At 35.4% G+C, this 18,943-nt stretch overlaps 1 protein-coding gene across 16 annotated transcripts in view; it reads left to right on the top strand.

The window, feature by feature from the left end:
* LOC113391920 (bromodomain adjacent to zinc finger domain protein 2B) overlaps positions 1 to 18,943 on the top strand; it is a 101,257-nt gene that overhangs the window by 32,826 nt on the left and 49,488 nt on the right. For all 16 annotated transcript variants that reach the window (XM_064219471.1, XM_026628056.2, XM_064219475.1 and 13 more), the window contains exon 2: positions 3,134 to 3,289. The gene's annotated coding sequence lies outside the window, so the exon portion shown is untranslated. The remainder of the gene's footprint in view (positions 1 to 3,133; positions 3,290 to 18,943) is intronic.

The following is an 18,943-nucleotide window of genomic DNA, read 5'->3' on the forward strand; positions in this document are numbered from 1 at the left end:
CACCTGATGGTAGGTGGTCCCCACCGCCCATAGACAATGGCGTTGGAAAAAATTTCAACCATTACTTACAATACCAATGCGCCACTAACCCTGGGAACCAAGATGTTATGTACCTTGTGCTTGTAGTTACACTGGCTCACTCACCCTTCAAACCAGAACACAACAATACTGAGTACTGCTGTCTGGCGGTAGAATATCTGATGAGTGGGTGGTACCTACCCAGACGGGCTTGCACAAAACCCTACCACCAAGAAAGCTAAATTATACACTTCAAACAGTTCTTGACTAATCTTAAATTATAATACAACACTATTACACTTAACTACTTAAATCCATTTTAATTTTACTTCCAAAGTTTCGTATTACGTCGACGTTCAAAGCGCATTTTTTTCGCAAATCCATAATGAATATAGATCAAGCTCTCGACCAATGATATCGCGTCAATTTAATGTCAAATATTGTTGAAATAGGCTATAGTATTATGAGTGATCAATGAGATCGGGAGCCACTCGACATAACCTAAGTTTTTATAGGACTAAGTATATTCATCTCTTTCTTATGTATGGGTTGAAAGAGGATAACGAGTACCTTACCTTTTATTAAAGTAGACGTCGGAATCAACACCTTTGTCCTTTTTTTAACGTTTTTTTAACCGTTAATAATAATGTTTATTGGTTTTTATTTGTTCGCGTGACTAGTTTTTAGGGTTCCGTAACCAAAGAGTAAAACGGGACCCTATTACTAAGACTGCTGTCTGACCATCTATCACCATGCTGTATTTCAGGAACCGTGATAGTTAGACAGATAAAACTTTCACGGATTTCTGATGCCGTTATAAAGGCAAATACTAAAAGGCAGAATCAAATAAATATTTAAGGGGCTCCCATAAATCAAACATGAGTTTTTTTTGCTGTTTTTATAGATAATGTACGGAACCCGTCGTGCACGAGTCTGTTTCTCACTTAACTGTTTTATTTTAATTTAAATATAATTAGGCATGTTACACACGATTCGATTATTATATGTTATTATTTTATTTATGATACCTAATCTTTAAGTGGATCTGATTAATAATAATTCGTTTTAATATGATATGACGATATCATTATAATATATACTAATATTAATTCTTATTTGGCTTTGTCGGGAATTTGCAACGCAAATGTATGTGACCGAACCTGCGACTTTCGGCTTACGATCCTTATGCCGTTAAACTATCAAAACTTATAGGTATAATGTTCTGTATTTTTGGAGCCGATATGGCCTAGTGGTTACAACATGAGAATCTTTACCGTTGATTACGGATTCAAATCCAGGTAAGCATCACTATTCATTTAACTTTCGGCGCAGATGGAAAACATCATATGTGTCACCAAATCATAGTGTCCCAATCCTTATCCTCAAAAGGAGAGGAGTTCTGAGCCCAACAGTGAGACATTTTCAGGATATTTTACTTTTTTCAAATTAATTACACAGGTACATATTTTATGTAACTAACTCTACCTAAGGCGGATTCTCAGGTCCTGGGTTTGTTCAAACCAGTTCAAACCAGTTTGAGGTTTTTCTGAATTCCTTCCGGTCATGTCGGATTGACCGTCCCATTGGATTATGTGACTGAGGGAATAGAGAGTGCGTCTGTGTTAGCGCACACATTTGTGCTCTATGGCAAGGCATGCTTTCATAGTTTGCGTCCCTTGATACTGGCTGGCGTTACCGAAATTGGTCAGGACGATATCAACTTCTTACCGGTTCTTCTCCTTGCGAACCGGTGCTTATATTTCATAACAATCTTTATGAATAATTGATTTTGACGATATGTCAATTTTCAATATGACCATTACAATATACAAACTATAACAAGACTATATTTAAATAAACATAATATATACAGTAAATAATCGAGCAGATATATCGAGGGCATTAATGTGAAATCACGGAGCCCTTAAATCATTCGGAGGGTTATATTTGCCATAATTTGCCGCTTCCTCAGCGTCCCCTAAACATGGGGTGGTGTGTTACCATTATTTATGTTTTACCACGTCATAAAATTACTTTAATCGAACATTTCATGTATTCATTCTAACTATACTTTAATAAAATTAGAGTGTCTGTTTGTAATATTAAAATAACTGCTTTTTATTAAATACATCTGTACGTATACCAAAATCACATTTTCTTTTTCGTATTTCGTCCATATGTCTTTTTGTTCCGGCTAATCTCTAGAACGGCTGAACCGATTTTGACAGGACGTTCACTGGAAGATAGGTGATGTAATATGGAGTAACATAGGCTTACTTTTATTTTAGAATTAAATATAAAATAATAACAACATTTTTATTTTAAGTTTTTTAAGTGTTCAATTCAAAAGCGTGCGAAGTACCGGGCCCAGCTAGTAATATATTATATCGTAGTAGTTTTCGCCCGCGTCGCGTCGTTGCGTAAACAGTTGGTTGTAGGTTTTAGGTATAAAAAAACTGTCTGTGTTCCTTAGGTTTCAACCTTGCTTAAATTTCATTCAAATTCGGTTATGTGGTTCATGTATGATAATGAGTATACAGACAGACAGACAGAGTTACTTTTGCATATATACTATTACTATAAATGTTTAACTTTAAATATATTATTTTAAAGCTATAAAGAGTTTGATCGCCATGCCTGGAGCCTTTGGATTTTGTTTAAACAATTATATGCGCTAATTTTGTTATTGATATATTTGATAAAAAACTGAACTTAAATAAAATATTTCTTTTTCCATCTTTAAAGTACACATGTTATAAAGTATTCGTCTATTGACAAATTCAAATTAACATACTATAAATATTAAATATATGCGAAAGTCTCCCCTACACGTGAAGCTGCTTTTTGGGCTTACTCCACGAAGCCGCTCCATTATGGGTTGGAGGAACACATGTAAAATATCATTCGAACATGCAGGTATTCCATCATCCCCGAACGCGCAATTAATTACAAACACGAAGCATTTGCTAATTCTCTGGCCATAGATTTGAACCCACAGTCATCGATTGAGATTAAAGTGTCCTTAGCATTTGCGATCTTGGTCCTACAGATCATTATAATATAAAAATATGACTGATAAAACAACAGGTTCAGTAATTTTTTTTTTTTGTTGCAGGTTAAAATCGCCGAAATAGAAATGTGCAATCAGTGACAAACCAAGTGTAGTGTATCAAGTGTTGTGCAGTGAAGTGACATGAAGTGAAATTCGGAAATGTTTATCATGGCAGTGTACAACAGCGGTCCGTGTTCTGAATGATAGCTACCATTGAAGGTGAGTGACCTTCACAATTAATCAAACATATACTTTCATTTTATTGTCTTACGTCATCATCGGTTCGAATTGTAGATTCTACTGAGAAGAAGCCGCAAGATACTCGGACTCGGTAAACTTGCTCTTTATAAAAAAAAACCACGAGCAACAACTACCATTAAATACAAGCATTCTTATGAGATCCATATTCTGATACAAAGTAAATTATAATTATATTAATTAATTTTGTAGCGATTGAAATATATACAGCATATTTAATTATATTCTATTCCGTTAATTGAGTACCTATAAGGCGAATAATTTTATTGTTTCATTATGATAAATGATAAATAGATTGTTCTCATTTAAGTGAATCTGTCTTTTTGAGAATAAATTCTTAAACTTTAAATTATAAGATTGTTTACAATTACCAATTAATCAATAAGATTGAGAGAGCCGAGATGGCCCAGTGGTTAGAACGCGTGCATCTTAACCGATGATTTTGGGTTCAAACCCAGGCAGGCACCACTGAATTTTCATGTGTTTAATTTGTGTTTATAATTCATCTCGTGCTCGGCGCTGAAGGAAAACATCGCGAGGAAACCTGCATGTGTCTAATTTCAACGAAATTCTGCCACATGTGTATTCCACCAACCCGCATTGGACCAGCGTGGTGGAATGTGCTCCAAACCTTCTCCTCAAAGGGAGAGGAAAATTACAGGCTCCTAATGTAAAAAAAAATCAATAATAATTCACTCAAGTTATAAGTAATTATGGCAACTGTCATTGAAATCGATGCAAGTTTTAGTGTGAAACAACATTGTCATATTAGTGTATTAATAAATTATTAGAACTGTATTTTGTTTTCATTAATGTAGCTTGCTGCCTCGCCTACCATCTTAGTCTAGTGGCACGATATATGACCACTGATCTCGATCAAACCCCAGATAAAAAACTATTGGGTTTTCTGTCGAAAGATTATCAGTAACAGCTCGGAGTTTAGAATTCGGAAGTGTGTTCACTCCTGTCCTGAGCATGATGTCATTCCGGTCATGTCGGATTCGTCGGCTTATAAGAGTGATGGAATAGAGTGCAACTTTGCACACACATGTGCACTCTAACTCAACTCAACTTGACAAGCCTACCTAGAGATAGGCCGTAGCTGTCGATATCCGTCAGGTCGACATTATCATCATAAACTTACTGCCTTACTGATCAACTACCTCAACTGCTACGTATCTCATTTGATAATAATCACTGTATTTATTAAGAGATGCTGTATTACCGACAAATCAAAAAAATCTATTAGTAATTAAATAAACACTCGATAAACAACGCTACACTAACTGGTCTTAGATTGGCGACAGAATTACGCGTGAGAAAGCCATACTTTTTAATTTTATAAAAACCTGTTACTGTTAATAAGTTAACAGTGCAAAGTAAAACAATATGTGGCTCTTTCATTATAAATAAAAAAAAAATTATGCATTCATTAATTAAAAATATCCTCATCTGTTATATACACCGGGTCACTTAGCTTAAGAAATCTCCAGAATCAGCAGATGTATAATTCGGTCGTGATTCCTAATGTTTAATTCTCTTAATCACCAAAAGAGAACGAAATCTATACGAATATAATAAAGAGCTAAAATTTGTTTGTTTATATATGGGGGGTAACCTTCGGATTAAAAAACCCCCTGATAGAAAGATATATTATTCCTGAGTGATATAGGATACATTATATGTATGTATATGTTACTGTAAAAGCTCGAACTAAGGTAAATCTTAAGATTTTCCAGTAAAACCTAAGATTTACCGACATGAGTTGGTAAATGTAAGTATTTATTATAAAGGGACGACTTTTTCGAACTTTTACCATTTCAACCTAACATGTAAATCCTAAGATTTACCAAGTGAATGATGGTAAAATTTCGAATCCCAAAGTTTTATGGACATATTCATAATCGGTAAATCTTAGGTTTTACTGAAAAATCTTAAGATTTACCGTAGTTCGAGCTTTTACAGTAACATATATAATGTATTTTTTATCAATAGCACCCGTGCGAAGCTGTGGTCCGTCGCTAGTACTTAATTAACAAACTAAGAACTTTAAGCAGTTTTATGATATTATTGGTTATAAAAATACGATTTCGTTCTCTTAGGCAATTTCCTGTGTTATCTTTGTAATCACTAATGCCACAACGACATCCGGTTTCTCACCGTCTTCAAACTATTTTGGTCAGGTATAAAAGCCCCGTTACACGCTCAAGTATGAATTCACGTTTATTTTTGCGAAACAATTGCATTACTTTGTTAATGTAATGGTATTTGACGTTTAAATAACATATACATTAATAAAATTAGTAAATATCATTCACATATTCAAAACACAAATTTAATGTTGCTGAAATTTAAATTTTTACATTATTTTTTCATTTTTTATTTATTTTTTATTTTTTTTTCTTTTTTATGTCAATGTGGACACTGCCACAGATTCTACCACTAAAACAAACTTTATTTATAATTTATATGTATTGATCATTGTAAATTGAATTGTAAGGTTCTTTATGAGTAATAAAGTTCTTTAACCTGTACAATGCTTGCGTCTAGGGGCGGTAACCACCAGCCCATTCGCAAGACTAGTTACACACAAGCAAAGCAAGCTCTATGTGTTATATTAGTATCATCACACTTGTTTAAAGCGAATTCAATTATAGCTTCCTCTTTCTTATCGACTTTGAATTAATTTATATTAATTACTTGCTAATCTATAAAATATATACGTGTGACAAAATTGTTTTTATACATTTTTTTATATGATATAGGTAGGCGGACGAGCAAATTCGCCACCTGATGGTAAGCAGGCATCATCGCCCATAGTCATTAGCACTTTAAGAAATATTACCTATTTTTTACATCGCCAACGCGCAACCAACCTTGGGAGCCAATGTTATGTCCCTTGTGCCTGTAGTTACAATGGCTTCTGCTTACCGGTAAAATATATGATGAGTACCTACCCGATTTGCACTTGCACTTCCACAAACCCTACAGTACGTTTAAAATGATGAACTAGATTGAGATGAAACTAAGGAGTACATTTGTGTTATAGAATATCTATATATTAATACACGGAGCAATCACGTTAAACCCCTTTTTACGGACGGAGGTGTATGATATTTGATACTATTAAAGTTTATATGGAGGAGAGCAGAGGGCTAATATTTTTTAAACATTCATTAGAAATACATCATAATTATTAAAAAATCATTACACAAACTACCAAACATTTAACACGTACAGGTTTATGACTGTTTATGGATCATATTTAATATGAAACATTCATAGTTTACGTTCATAATGTCAATGACAACACACGTCATGTCAAAGATGAATATCACTGACTTTTTTTTTTGTAGTAACAAGGTATTGTCCCGTTCAGTATCATTTTTCCTAGGTAACATTCGTATCAATGCATCTGATATTTTTTTAGCAATTAATTTCGACCAATGGGCGACTACTACTGGTCTATATAAAACCTTATGACCTGTGCTCTAATAGATATGTTAAAATAACTATCTTACTAATAAGCGTCTATCGTTCATACTATTAATTTTATTATTATTTAAAATAATATGTTGTACACTTTTGATTTATATATATATTATAATTTTATTCTATTATATACTATCATCAAATAAGACATCGATTTTTGTACACCAAGAAATAAAACAACATATATATAAAAGAAGAAATTAAATAAAGGGTTACAAAATTATGAACAAAAGTCGATAAGTTAAATACTGAACAGCCCTAAAATGCCCCTCTGTTGGACAAAAGCCTCACCTTATGACGAAGAGGCGGATGCATGTGGCAGCATTTTATCTGAATCATGCAGATTTCCTCACGATCTTCTCCTTCACAGAGCATGAGATAAATTATAAACAAACTAAATATCCAAATTCAGTGTCTCTTGTCCGGGTTTGCGGCGGTATTATCTCTTAAATAGAGATATATGGAAATCAAATATATATAAATTAAATAAAATGTTACAAAAGTTAGAACAAAAGGCACCCATATCTTATTTGAAAATAGAATGTATTTATAAACCCAGGTTACCTATGTGGGTAAAAGATAGTCCAAAAATTGAATTTCCTCACGGACACAGCGACTCATTAAACAAGATTGCATCTTTGTGACGTCATCTTCGTCTGTGTTGCAACGCCACACACGTGTAACATTAATGAAGTAAACAGCTGAGTTACTTAGACGTCGAGCAATTACGTCCATAGATAATTAAAAAATTGACCATAAACAACTAGTTCCTATCATCGCAATTACATTATACAAGTGTTTTTTTTATATGTTCGCTTAATCGTAGTTCTTATTACTTTAGCACCAATAGCTCAGTGGTATACGGGTTGTCACTATATGTAAAAGTTACAAGTTCCTTTTTTTTAATGTCTTAAAGATTTTTAATATCGGACTAGATAGTCCGGAATGGTTGAGTGGATAAAATTGGTCAATCTTAACGGGTTCTAATCCGTAGTATCACCTGAGTTATCATATATTTCACTTCACGTGTCACCACCAACCCACATTTTAAAAGGAGGATAGGATAAACTCCGAATATTTATTCATTACAGATGGCAGTGTATCTAAACTTTAATTCTTCAACATTTAACGAGTGATATCGAATCGAGCTCCTACAGATCATCACTGTAGTTAAGTTTACACAAGATCTTAACACATATTTGAATATTTAACCATATTATTTGAAATAAATTATCTGTCCAAGTTACAAGCTGAAATAGGGATTATTTATCTATGTTATTTGTACTAACATTTGACAGCTTACAGCTTACAGCAACTTACAGCTCACATGGACTCAAATGTCTAGCAGCAATTACGAGTCTGGAAATTTTCTGGCCTCGGAAAACCCGTAAAGCACGTTGATCCTATGCCTGAATTCGTTTCAATCGTGCCGGACTTAAGTCCTTTCGTATTATAATACTGGCGGAATACAGTGCACATACGTTGTCTAATCACCTTTGAGATTACCGCCGTGGTCAAAATCAGTCAGAATGACATGACAACTATTATATAAAAATCTATATAATCTATATATATATATATATATATATAAGTGAAATACATCTCACTGATTAATCATGAAATCTCAGAAACTGTAACACCTAAAAACCTTGGCAAATAGGTTCCTTATAGGGTGTAGACATATGTTAATAACCAGGTTAAATGAGGGTTGGAAGTTTTTTTATAAATTGCACGCTGGAAATCCGCAGGTTCAGCTGGTATATGCTAAATTAAAGTCTATTATTGCCTCTAAACAACTAAATCGATTGCAATGGAATAAATGTTGAAGTCCATAGCCCTTTTTCTCTCTTCTATAAAAACTTTTTTTATAGATTAAGAAAAAAAATATCTAAATATGCAATTCACTTCGACCATCGCGAACACATACAAATATAAAATACCTTAAAGATAAAGTTCGTAATGAAAATTTCGAGCCGTGAAGTAACATTAAACGGCAATATGTAAATATACAACTCATTTAATCAGCTTTCGACATTAAATTTATGTGATATCTTATAACTTAAAATAGTAACCGTGTAATAAATTGGTTGTAAGGACAGGTGTCCAGTGCGAAGCTATAAATATATCAATGCGATAAACTATCATAGTTTTCTTGGAAATATATTAATTAAAGGATCATTGCATTGTAAACAGGTGTGATTTGAAAGTATATATATAAAATTTCATTTCAAAATAATGATGATGCTGTTGCAGCATTATGATTTAAGTCAGATTACCGTGTTATAATATTATTGGAGTCACAGAATACATAATGAAGCGGTCAGACCAGTAGAATGTGCTCATCAATTAAAAAGAGCTGATGATCTTCAGATGTATAGATTTATAACCATAGCTATGAACATGATAAAGTCATCTATCAAACAAAAAAACTACATCATAATTGGTTCATCCGTTTATAAACTACGATTCACAGACAGACACAGATACACGTTAAACTATAAAAGCGCTTTTGCATTGGGAGTTGAAGAGTACTTTATTCAAGTAGGCACTTACAGGCACTGTTGAGTCGAATGTTACAGAATTAAATATAATGTATAAGTTAGCACCGGTTCCGGTTCTAGAACCGGTAAGAAGTTTACTTAGTATATCTTATATTATGTCGTCTTGACCGATTTTGGCCACTGGGATAAAAGCTAATTATGCAAGACATACGAGGGTGGTCCCATAAGTACTTAGCCTCACCGCCCGATGGCGCCACTATCAAAATCAAAATATACTTTATTAAAGTAGACTTTTACAAGTACTTTTGAATCGTATTTTAACAAGCTATATTAAGTGAAGCTACCAACGGTTCGGAATGCAGATTCTACCGAGAAGAACCGGCAAGAAAGTCAGTAGTTATCGCAAAATAAATTTACTATCGTATCTATTGGTGTACAAGTTCGTAAACACAAGCGCCCTCCCTAATCCTTCGCTCTCACAATCAGAGAGGACGACAAGCTTTACTTACTTTCCGAGGTACGGAATTGTACTTTCACTTCAAACTTCCAGAATCCGGGTTACTAAGAATTTTTCGATAGAAAAACCCAATAACTTCTATCGGCCCTACTTGGGGTTTGAAGCCAGGACCTTATATCTAGCCACTAGACCAACGAGGTAGTCAAATATGACTATATACATATACAATTAAATCCGTTTCTTATACGAAAATCACGAATACAAAATAAAATATAACACACCGAATCACTAGGTGGTGAGGCTGTGTTCCAACCTGTTTGAGTAGGTTAGGTATTTCTGGTTGGTTTCACACATCATTTATTCCACCGTCAAACAGCGTTTTGTACTGCTCTGTTCCGGTTTCAAGGCTGAGTGAGCCAGTGTAATTACAGACACAAAGGGCATCCAAGTAAAGGTTAGTTTCTATAGTGACAATCTGCAACACTTTCTGTCTGTCTTCTTTTAATAAATAAATACGAAAAAAACACGCACACCATAACGTATAAATATGCACATATATTATATTTATATACTAGCTGAACCTGCGGTTTTATCCGCGCTAAACTTATAAAACACAAACTTCCAACCCTCGTTTTACCCCCTTATGGGTGGAATTTCGTAAAATCTTTCGTAAGTTCTTAGCGGATGTCTACACCCTATAAGGAACCTACCTGTCAATTTCGAGTTTGTAGGTGGTATAATTGCTAAATTTTCGTGAGTAATCAGTGAATGTGATTATAATATCGATACTTATTACAATCACTTGTAACACTTTCCGTCTGTGATCCTTTGACAAATAAATAAAAAAAAACATCCACATACAAACGTACACACGTCAATTATATTTTTATATGTAATTGTTATGTACGATTCCGTTAAGTATTATTATAATATCTTTACTGATATTATAAAGAGGTACAATTTTGTTTGTTGTATGTAGGGGGTGACGATCCAATTTATACTCTATTCTAACAATAACAAGAGGAAAGCCAAATAAACAACATTTGACAGCAAATTGTCGCGATATCATTGGTCGAGAGCATGATTAATCTATGATATTCACTATGGATTTGCGAAAAAATGGCGTTTCGAACGTCGACGAAACTTTTATCGGAATTTTGGAAGGAAAATTCAAGTAGATATAAGTAGTTAAGTGTAATAGTGTTCTATTATAAATAAAGATATACATAACATAACATAATCAGCCTGTAAATTTCCCACTGCTGGGCTAAGGCCTCCTCTCCCGTTGAGGAGAAGGTATGGAGCATATTCCACCACGCTGCTCCAATGCGGGTTGGTGGAATACACATGTGGCAGAATATCGTTGAAATTAGACACATGCAGATTTTCTCACGATGTTTTCCTTCACCGCCGAGCACGAGATGAATTATAAACACAAATTAAGCACATGAAAACTCAGTGGTGCTGCCTGGGTTTGAACCCGCAATCATCGGTTAAGATGCACGCGTTCTTACCACTGGGCCATCTCGGCTCATAAACTTTAGCAAGCTTGAAACTCAAGGAAGAACATTTATGCTACTTTTTATGCCCAACAAAGCTCTAAATATTTTTTGTATAAACCTACATTATCCCTGAATGCTATCTATCTATATATATATCTTCTATCCGTACAAAATAACATGTCCCGACTGACTGATTCATCATCGCCTAGCTTAAACCATTAAAGTTAGTGCTATGAAATTTGGTAAGTAGGATCGTTTTATTGAGTGGACATCCACTAAGAAAGAGATTTTGGAAATTCTATCCCTAAGGGGATGAAATAGGAGTTGAAAGTTTGTATGGAAGTCCGTCACTTTTTAAGTTAGAAAGATGAAACTTTATTTTTGGGATACCGATTAAAAATGAGTAAATACGTATTTAAGCCTTTCTGCCTATTCTAGCTTAAGGTGTGAAATGCACACCAATGTGGCATACAAAGAGGTTTTAAATTAACGTGACACTTTAAGTTAATCTGTAAATATATTCAACTTACACGCGAACAAGGCTTCGGGCAAGTGGTAGTATATAAATCATATTTATATCATATCATTTTCTTCATTAATAAATTAAAATTAGGTCGTTAGTTTTTATATTGTTAACCTTATTAGTTTGTAATCGTGCATAGATTACTGTAATCCCTTATTGGCTGCATGTCACATTTCACTGACTACATACACACATAAATAACTACATAATATGTGCTTGATGTATGTGTGTGTTGCCTTACTTGTTTATAATCGCTATGAAAATATTTTTCCTTTTATACGCGCAAATAAAAATATATTAGTAAGACATGATACGTCATAAAAATCCCGTGTTTAGTTTAAAAGCATATTTATATTTGGAAACTTGAATACGAGCCATGATTTAACTTGCTAAATTTTGGGATCGATATGTACTTATTTCTCTTTAACTAAGTTAGACGGTCTGGCAAATGGGCTACCAGCACCATTACTTAATACAGTTTCCTTATAAATCTTTCAAGTTACTGCAATATCGAAGCTAGCCACAGGACAAAGACATGCTTATTATAATACCTCGTTAAATAATATAGCTGCGGAAGGAAGGCTATCTTACAACAATTATACTTATTTATGATGATCGTCCGGCCGATTTCGGTCACCGCGGTCTCATGGGAGATCAGCTGGACTACCCAGGACAAATATTGTGTGTGCAAACACATGTAAGCTCTATTCCGTCACTCAACATCCGAATCCGATGGGACGGCAAATCAAACACGAGCGGATAGAGTTCAGAAGCAGGACCAACGGCTTTACGCATCGAGGCTCACTTTCAACTTCCAGTATTCGGGCTGTTACTGAGATTTTTTTTCGAAAAAACCAATAACTTTATTGACCTGGGGTATTAGCCCAGAACCTTGGGAACTGTGGCCTTTTTGTGGCATTGGTTGACGGACGAGCATATGGGCCACCTGATGATAAGTAGTCACCACCACCCATAGCTCAGTAAACGTTAAACATTCCTTACATCGCCAATGAGCCACCAACATTTGGAACTGAAGATGCTATGACCCTAGTCCCTGTAGTCACACTGGCTCACTCACCTTTCAAACTGGATCACAACAATACTAAGTAACTATTGTATGGCGGTAGAATATCTGATGAGTGGGTGGTACCTACCCAGATGGGCTTGCTCAAAGCCCTTCCACCAAGTAAAATAATACCCTTATGATATATAATATATGACTTTTATGACGAAATTCATAAGCGAAATTATACGTGTTATATTTCTTACGATTTAACTTCCGTGGTTATGTTGCTTATTTAGCTATTATTAACCACTATGAAGATGATTACCTGACCGATTTAAAATGTACAAGTGTGAGCTATAACAAGTACACGCATTATCCGATGGGATAACAATCCGAAACGACTGAAAATAGTCGGAAGACGTTTAAAATGCTTATTGAGACACAAGGATGTTAGTCGTCCATTTCATCGTACATTTTTATTAATTTAATAATCTGTTCGCATTATATTACATACATATACAATTGTATTTAACTAACACGACTGTATTTTTAAATGTTGAAAAAGACTAACTACCGAGTCTCTTGCCGGTTCTTCTCGGTAGAATCTACATTCCGAACCGGTGGTAGCTCCACTTAATATATTTTGTTAAATGGCGATTAAAAAGTGCTTGTAAACGCCTACTTGAATAATGTATATTTTGATTTTGATTAAGCTGGCCAACAGACTAACGAGACGGTTTTAATAATCTGTACTAATTTTATAAAGGCGGACGTGTGTGTACGTCTTGCTGAACACACCGAGCTTTTTTGATGCCAATTTGGCTTTACCTTCCAATTGACCGCGGAACTGAACGAGGCTTGAAATATCGACGCCAAGTATTCCGATACTAGCTGTGGCGGCTAACGGAATGTTCTCAAATCGTGGATATACGACAAATGGTGTTTTTTTAGCAGTTAACGCGCAAACGTGCGTCTTTTTGGGGTTGAAATGGACTAGGTTTAGCCGGCCCCAGTTCGAGACTTGGTTTAACGAAGACTCGATTTCAGACACAAGTTTGTTCCGGTTTTCTTCGACGTTTTCCCGAGAAATATTAGCACGGCCGGTGTATGAGGTGTCTACGGTACTGTCGTCTGCTTAGTAGTGAATGTTCCTGATTTGCAACAAGTCATTGATATGCAGAAGAAACAGAGTGGGTGATAGAACGCAGCCTTGTGGAACACCAGCATTGACGAATTTTTGGTCGGAGCATGCACTGTCGACAACGACCTTGATGCTCCGATCTGCCAAAAAGCTGGTAATCCAATTGCATAATTTCCCGGCCTTCGCTATGTCCAGACTGGCTGCTAATGCCTCCCCCTTGCTTTCAACTGCTTCCGCCCATTTATGAGTCAGGTAAACTAGAAGATTACCGGCTGAGCGACCCCGCCGGAAACCTTACTGGCGGTCGCTAATCAGCTGGTACTCCTCTAGGTACCGCAGGAGCTAGCAGTTTATAATGGATTCCATTACCTTGGAGAACAAGGAGGTGATGCTATAGGCCTATATAGCGGTTGCCCTTTTTAGGAATCGGATGCACCAAAGCAGTCTTCTAGGAGTTCGGGACGACGCCGAATGCATAGGATTGCCGGAAAAGACGCGTTAAGACCGGCGCCAACTCGGGAGCACAAGTACGTAGCACGATTGGAGGGATGGGAGGGATGATTGGGGGTGGACCCATCGGGTCCACTCGACTTATGAATATCCAAGGAAAGTAGTTCTTTACGAACTGCACTTTGCCGGAATTTAACCTCCGGCATCGTGGTATCACACCGCGGGATTGTTGGTGGTGACTTTCCTCGGTCATCCAGAGTCGAGTTCGCCGCGAAGAGAGAGCCTAAAAGACCAGCTTCAGCTCAACCAGTCGGTCGGTTTCGGCATTACCGCTATGGGACCTATAAAGGCACGCGTAGATTCGCGGATGGTCGTCGCAGTCTTCACGCAGCCAGATAATCGATAGGTCCTGCCCTTCAAGGCTGCCGAGGCGTCGAGAGCCGATATCATCTCTGACGTAAACGCACACCCCAGCTCGTGGTACAAAGGAATGTTCCAATTTGTACCCGGGGTAAGAAAGAAAAGTCGTATCGGCAGGAGAGGATATCTGGGTCTCGGTAAGAAAGAGCAAGGCCGGCTTCGCCGTCTCAAGGTGAAGTGAACGGCGTTCAAGTTGTAGTTGAGTCCTCTTATGTTGCAGAAGTCCACAGTGTGGGTGGTAGGGGTTGCCTTATGATGCCTGCTCTGCTTACCCTGAACAGTGGCGAGCGTAAAATTGCTCCCCCCTAAGATTCGGAAGGCAGCCTAGGCATCCCTACTCAGATGGTGTACGTCCTGATCATGGATCCTGAGCATGGATGCCCAGAGAGGGATTCTCCACCGCAGTCGCTGATGGTACCCTCCTGGGGTAATGAAACCAAATTCTGCAAAACCATATATCAAACATACCTATTGTTTGAATAATGAGAGAAAATGATCTTACAACCTTTGAATATAGATTAGCTTATTCGAATTAAGTGCGGCACTTAGTCCGAGTAAACTGTAATAATAAAGGTTTCTTAGTATTTGTAGTCGAATCTCGCAACAGCATTAAACCAGTTCCACATAAAAAATTGATATAAAATTTGGACAACATGAACGTTCGTATACACACAACCTTGGATTTGCTCGTAGGTTTTATATATAGTCTGTGCCCTTCCTTGGGATTCAATCTCGATTCATACAAAATTTCATCAAATTCGATGCAGTGGTTTGACTGTGGCACCGTAACAGACAGATAGACATTCTACCGCCAAACAGCAATACTTAACATTGTTTTGTTCCGGTTTGAAGCGTGAGTGAGCCAGTTTAACTACAGGCATAAGGAACATAACATCTTAGCTCCCAAGGTTGTTGGTGCATTTGTAATGTAAGGAATGCTTAATATTTACTGAGCTATGTCTATGAGTGGTGGTGACCACTTACCATCAGGTGGCTTATTTGCCCGTCCGCCTACCTATATTGTAAAAAAAAAATATTAGTATAGATTATTCATTGATTAGTTCGTTTCGCATCGTTTCTGTTTATAAATCATTGATTATAAATCGTTGAAAAGCATCTAGTAATCGTTCAAGAAGTCGTTGGATACATCGACGCCTTCTATATTTATTCGACAGCGTTACCTTGAAGATATTAATAACATTTATATTTCATCTAACTAAATAAATGGTCTGGTCTGAAAAAGTCAAATTTCATATAAGAAAGATGGAGAGGGTCGGAATTGAATCTGCGACTTTCAGATCGCTTGCCAACTTATACGCTCAAGTTTAATTTATATTTCTTTAAGCTTTATTTTCTACTTCAATTTGTCATTTTGTATGGATGTTTTAAACTATAATGAGATGTGAAAGCTAAGATGGTTTGTGGTATATGACCAGAAATTGACTCATTACTCATTCCGTATACTGGTCATTATGTTGATAACTAGATAGCTATTATGTTTTTGCCTTTAAAAATCTAAATAATCTTCCATCGTCACAATTAGTAGTACGGATCAAACTATTAGTACTAAAATTATATAGGTATCCGTATCACGTTAAAACCGCTCAACTGATTTAGATATAATACTAGGCTATTTTTTTAATTCGCCCCTCGAGGGGGTAAATTTGATGTGACGATTTGTGTGCTATAAATAGGATTGCCTCTATGGTCAAATGGCTGGGCGTAAGGCTTGCAGATACCAAAGTCCTAGGCTCAAATCTAAAAGTGTTTACGTAATTTTCTGTCAAATAATTACGCTCCTACACGATAAATTATCTGCGTGCATTAGTTGAGTGAAGGTCTCACATGATGTCTTGGCGTTTGTTATGACTAATGTAAGAATTAAGCAAAAAAAGTAATTGGATTATATTTGTTAATGCACGATCATTTAACGTGGCCCTCCACGTTTCGCGCATTGGTGAGTGAACATTGAACGAAATAAAAAAAAGCGGGTAAATTAAATATTAAGCAAGACAAATAATATTCGTACGTTAAGTAAAGATTCTTATTTTAAATATTTATGTTTATTAGTAGTACGCAAAGCTGTATATATATCGATCCTGAGCTCAGCTAATTTTGTAAGCGGATTTTGCTTGACACTTATTTAGAATAGAGTTTAAATTGCGTATAATAAATCGAATTAATTCGTACTTAACATTTTTATTTTATATTTATTCGAACGCACGACGCTTCCCCGCCATAATAAATCTATAATTTTTAAATAACCATGGCGCCTTAAGTCTTTACGACTTTAAAGAAGAACTGATTTTAATAGTGTTTATAGCAGATAAACGTACTTTTTTATTATTGATCGCAGTAATATTTCAGTCTCTCGTACATTGTATTTATTGTCTGTGCATTAAAATAACTTAAAAACAGACAGTACATTAAAAATAAGTCAAAGAAAAAAAATGATGTCTTGGTACGATATTTTAACCAGCCATAAAGAGATGTACAGAGTCTTAACCTAACCTATTTGTATGTAACTCCTAAAAATATACTTATTTTTCAGAACCATTAAATATACACAGAATTAGGAATAAAGAAAATTAACAAACTATTTAGTAAATGTTTATAAATGTATTATATCAACTATCAATATTAATTAGAATAAAATATATTAATTATATTTGAACACACACAAAAAAAAAACAAACAAATAGACAAATACGAAATTCAAACAAGTCTACCAACTAAAAGTACCAGGCGCTCATAAACGTTTAGGGAGTTCTTAGTATGAATAGTGACTAGCGAGTACTTCCTAAACGGCTACGTTTGTTCCAATATCGTTCTCACGGTGCCTCGGTTTCTCTGAGCGGGTAAAAGCTGAGACAATGAGGGGTCATCAACCCGCCGGTCACTCAGATCTCGGATGTCTTTACATTTGTTAATACTTAGTCATTTATTTCGCGTATCGAGTGATTGTCCGGAGTCATATTGTCGATATTAAAAATCGATTTTGTTTTATTCGTGATTTTATCTGTCTTGGTATCTGCTGTTTTATAAATAATTCTATATTATTTCTTTTTTGTGTATAATATAGTTAAGTACTGTATATTTCGTATTTAATTTAGGAATCACTTTTATTTAAGAAGGTATTATGTACATGACAGAATGTGAGCTTTAATCAGGACCTTACGGAACTATTAATACGAGATACTTAGTTTTAAAGTAACAATACGTAAATATCGCACTGCTGGATACATACCTCATTCTCCTATTAAATATATGTGGATTGGTTGACTCGCGTTGTTTTTCTTCATCGTCTAGAACGAGATTAATTTAAAACATATTTTAAGATTTCAGCTCGCGATGTATGTAAGTTTCAATATCAACAGACAGAATTACTCTGTATGAGTAATACAACATCCATTGTATAGCTATTCTGTAATAACAAATTCGAAACTCACCGCAGAACACGATTGTTAAATGTCAGAAAGTAATATGCGACATTGACTGTAATCTATAATAATATTATTAATGCAAAATTAATATCTGTTTATTTACCGAATTAAATGAAATATGTTATGAAGTAAGTTTGAACTCGAAGGAAGGAGTGTACTTTTTACCTAACCTAACCTAACACTTGAAGACCAACCCCCTAAAACAAGAGCGATGTCTTGGGCGACAGCCAGTAATTAATATTTTGATACACGCCCCAAAATAGCGTATCGTTTGAGTCGCTTTGCAACATTTTGAGTGAGATACGAAGTGAGATTTTACAGAATAGCCGTATTTTAGATATTAACAACGTCGAAAAACAAAACACCATTTTTTCGCAAATCCATAAAAAATATCATAGATAATTTCGCTCGTGATATTGGCGAAATAATCTTTGCCCTTACGGCACAAATAAAAACCAAATTAAAAAAATAATAATAGATTATTCAAGCTCTCGACCAATGACATCGCGTCAATTTCATGTCAAATGTTGATTTGATTGGTTGGAATTGGCTATACAACTGTTATGAACTTTGAGTTAGTAAGAAAAGCCACGTATAGTTCGTGTTAAGTTAAATGTATTCAGGAAAGTACATTGTTTCTAAATAGGTTTTATATTCTCAAATAAATAAAAACACCGTTA

The sequence above is a fragment of the Vanessa tameamea genome, chromosome 28, assembly GCF_037043105.1.
Source record: "Vanessa tameamea isolate UH-Manoa-2023 chromosome 28, ilVanTame1 primary haplotype, whole genome shotgun sequence".
NCBI classification, from domain to species: Eukaryota; Metazoa; Arthropoda; class Insecta; order Lepidoptera; family Nymphalidae; genus Vanessa; species Vanessa tameamea.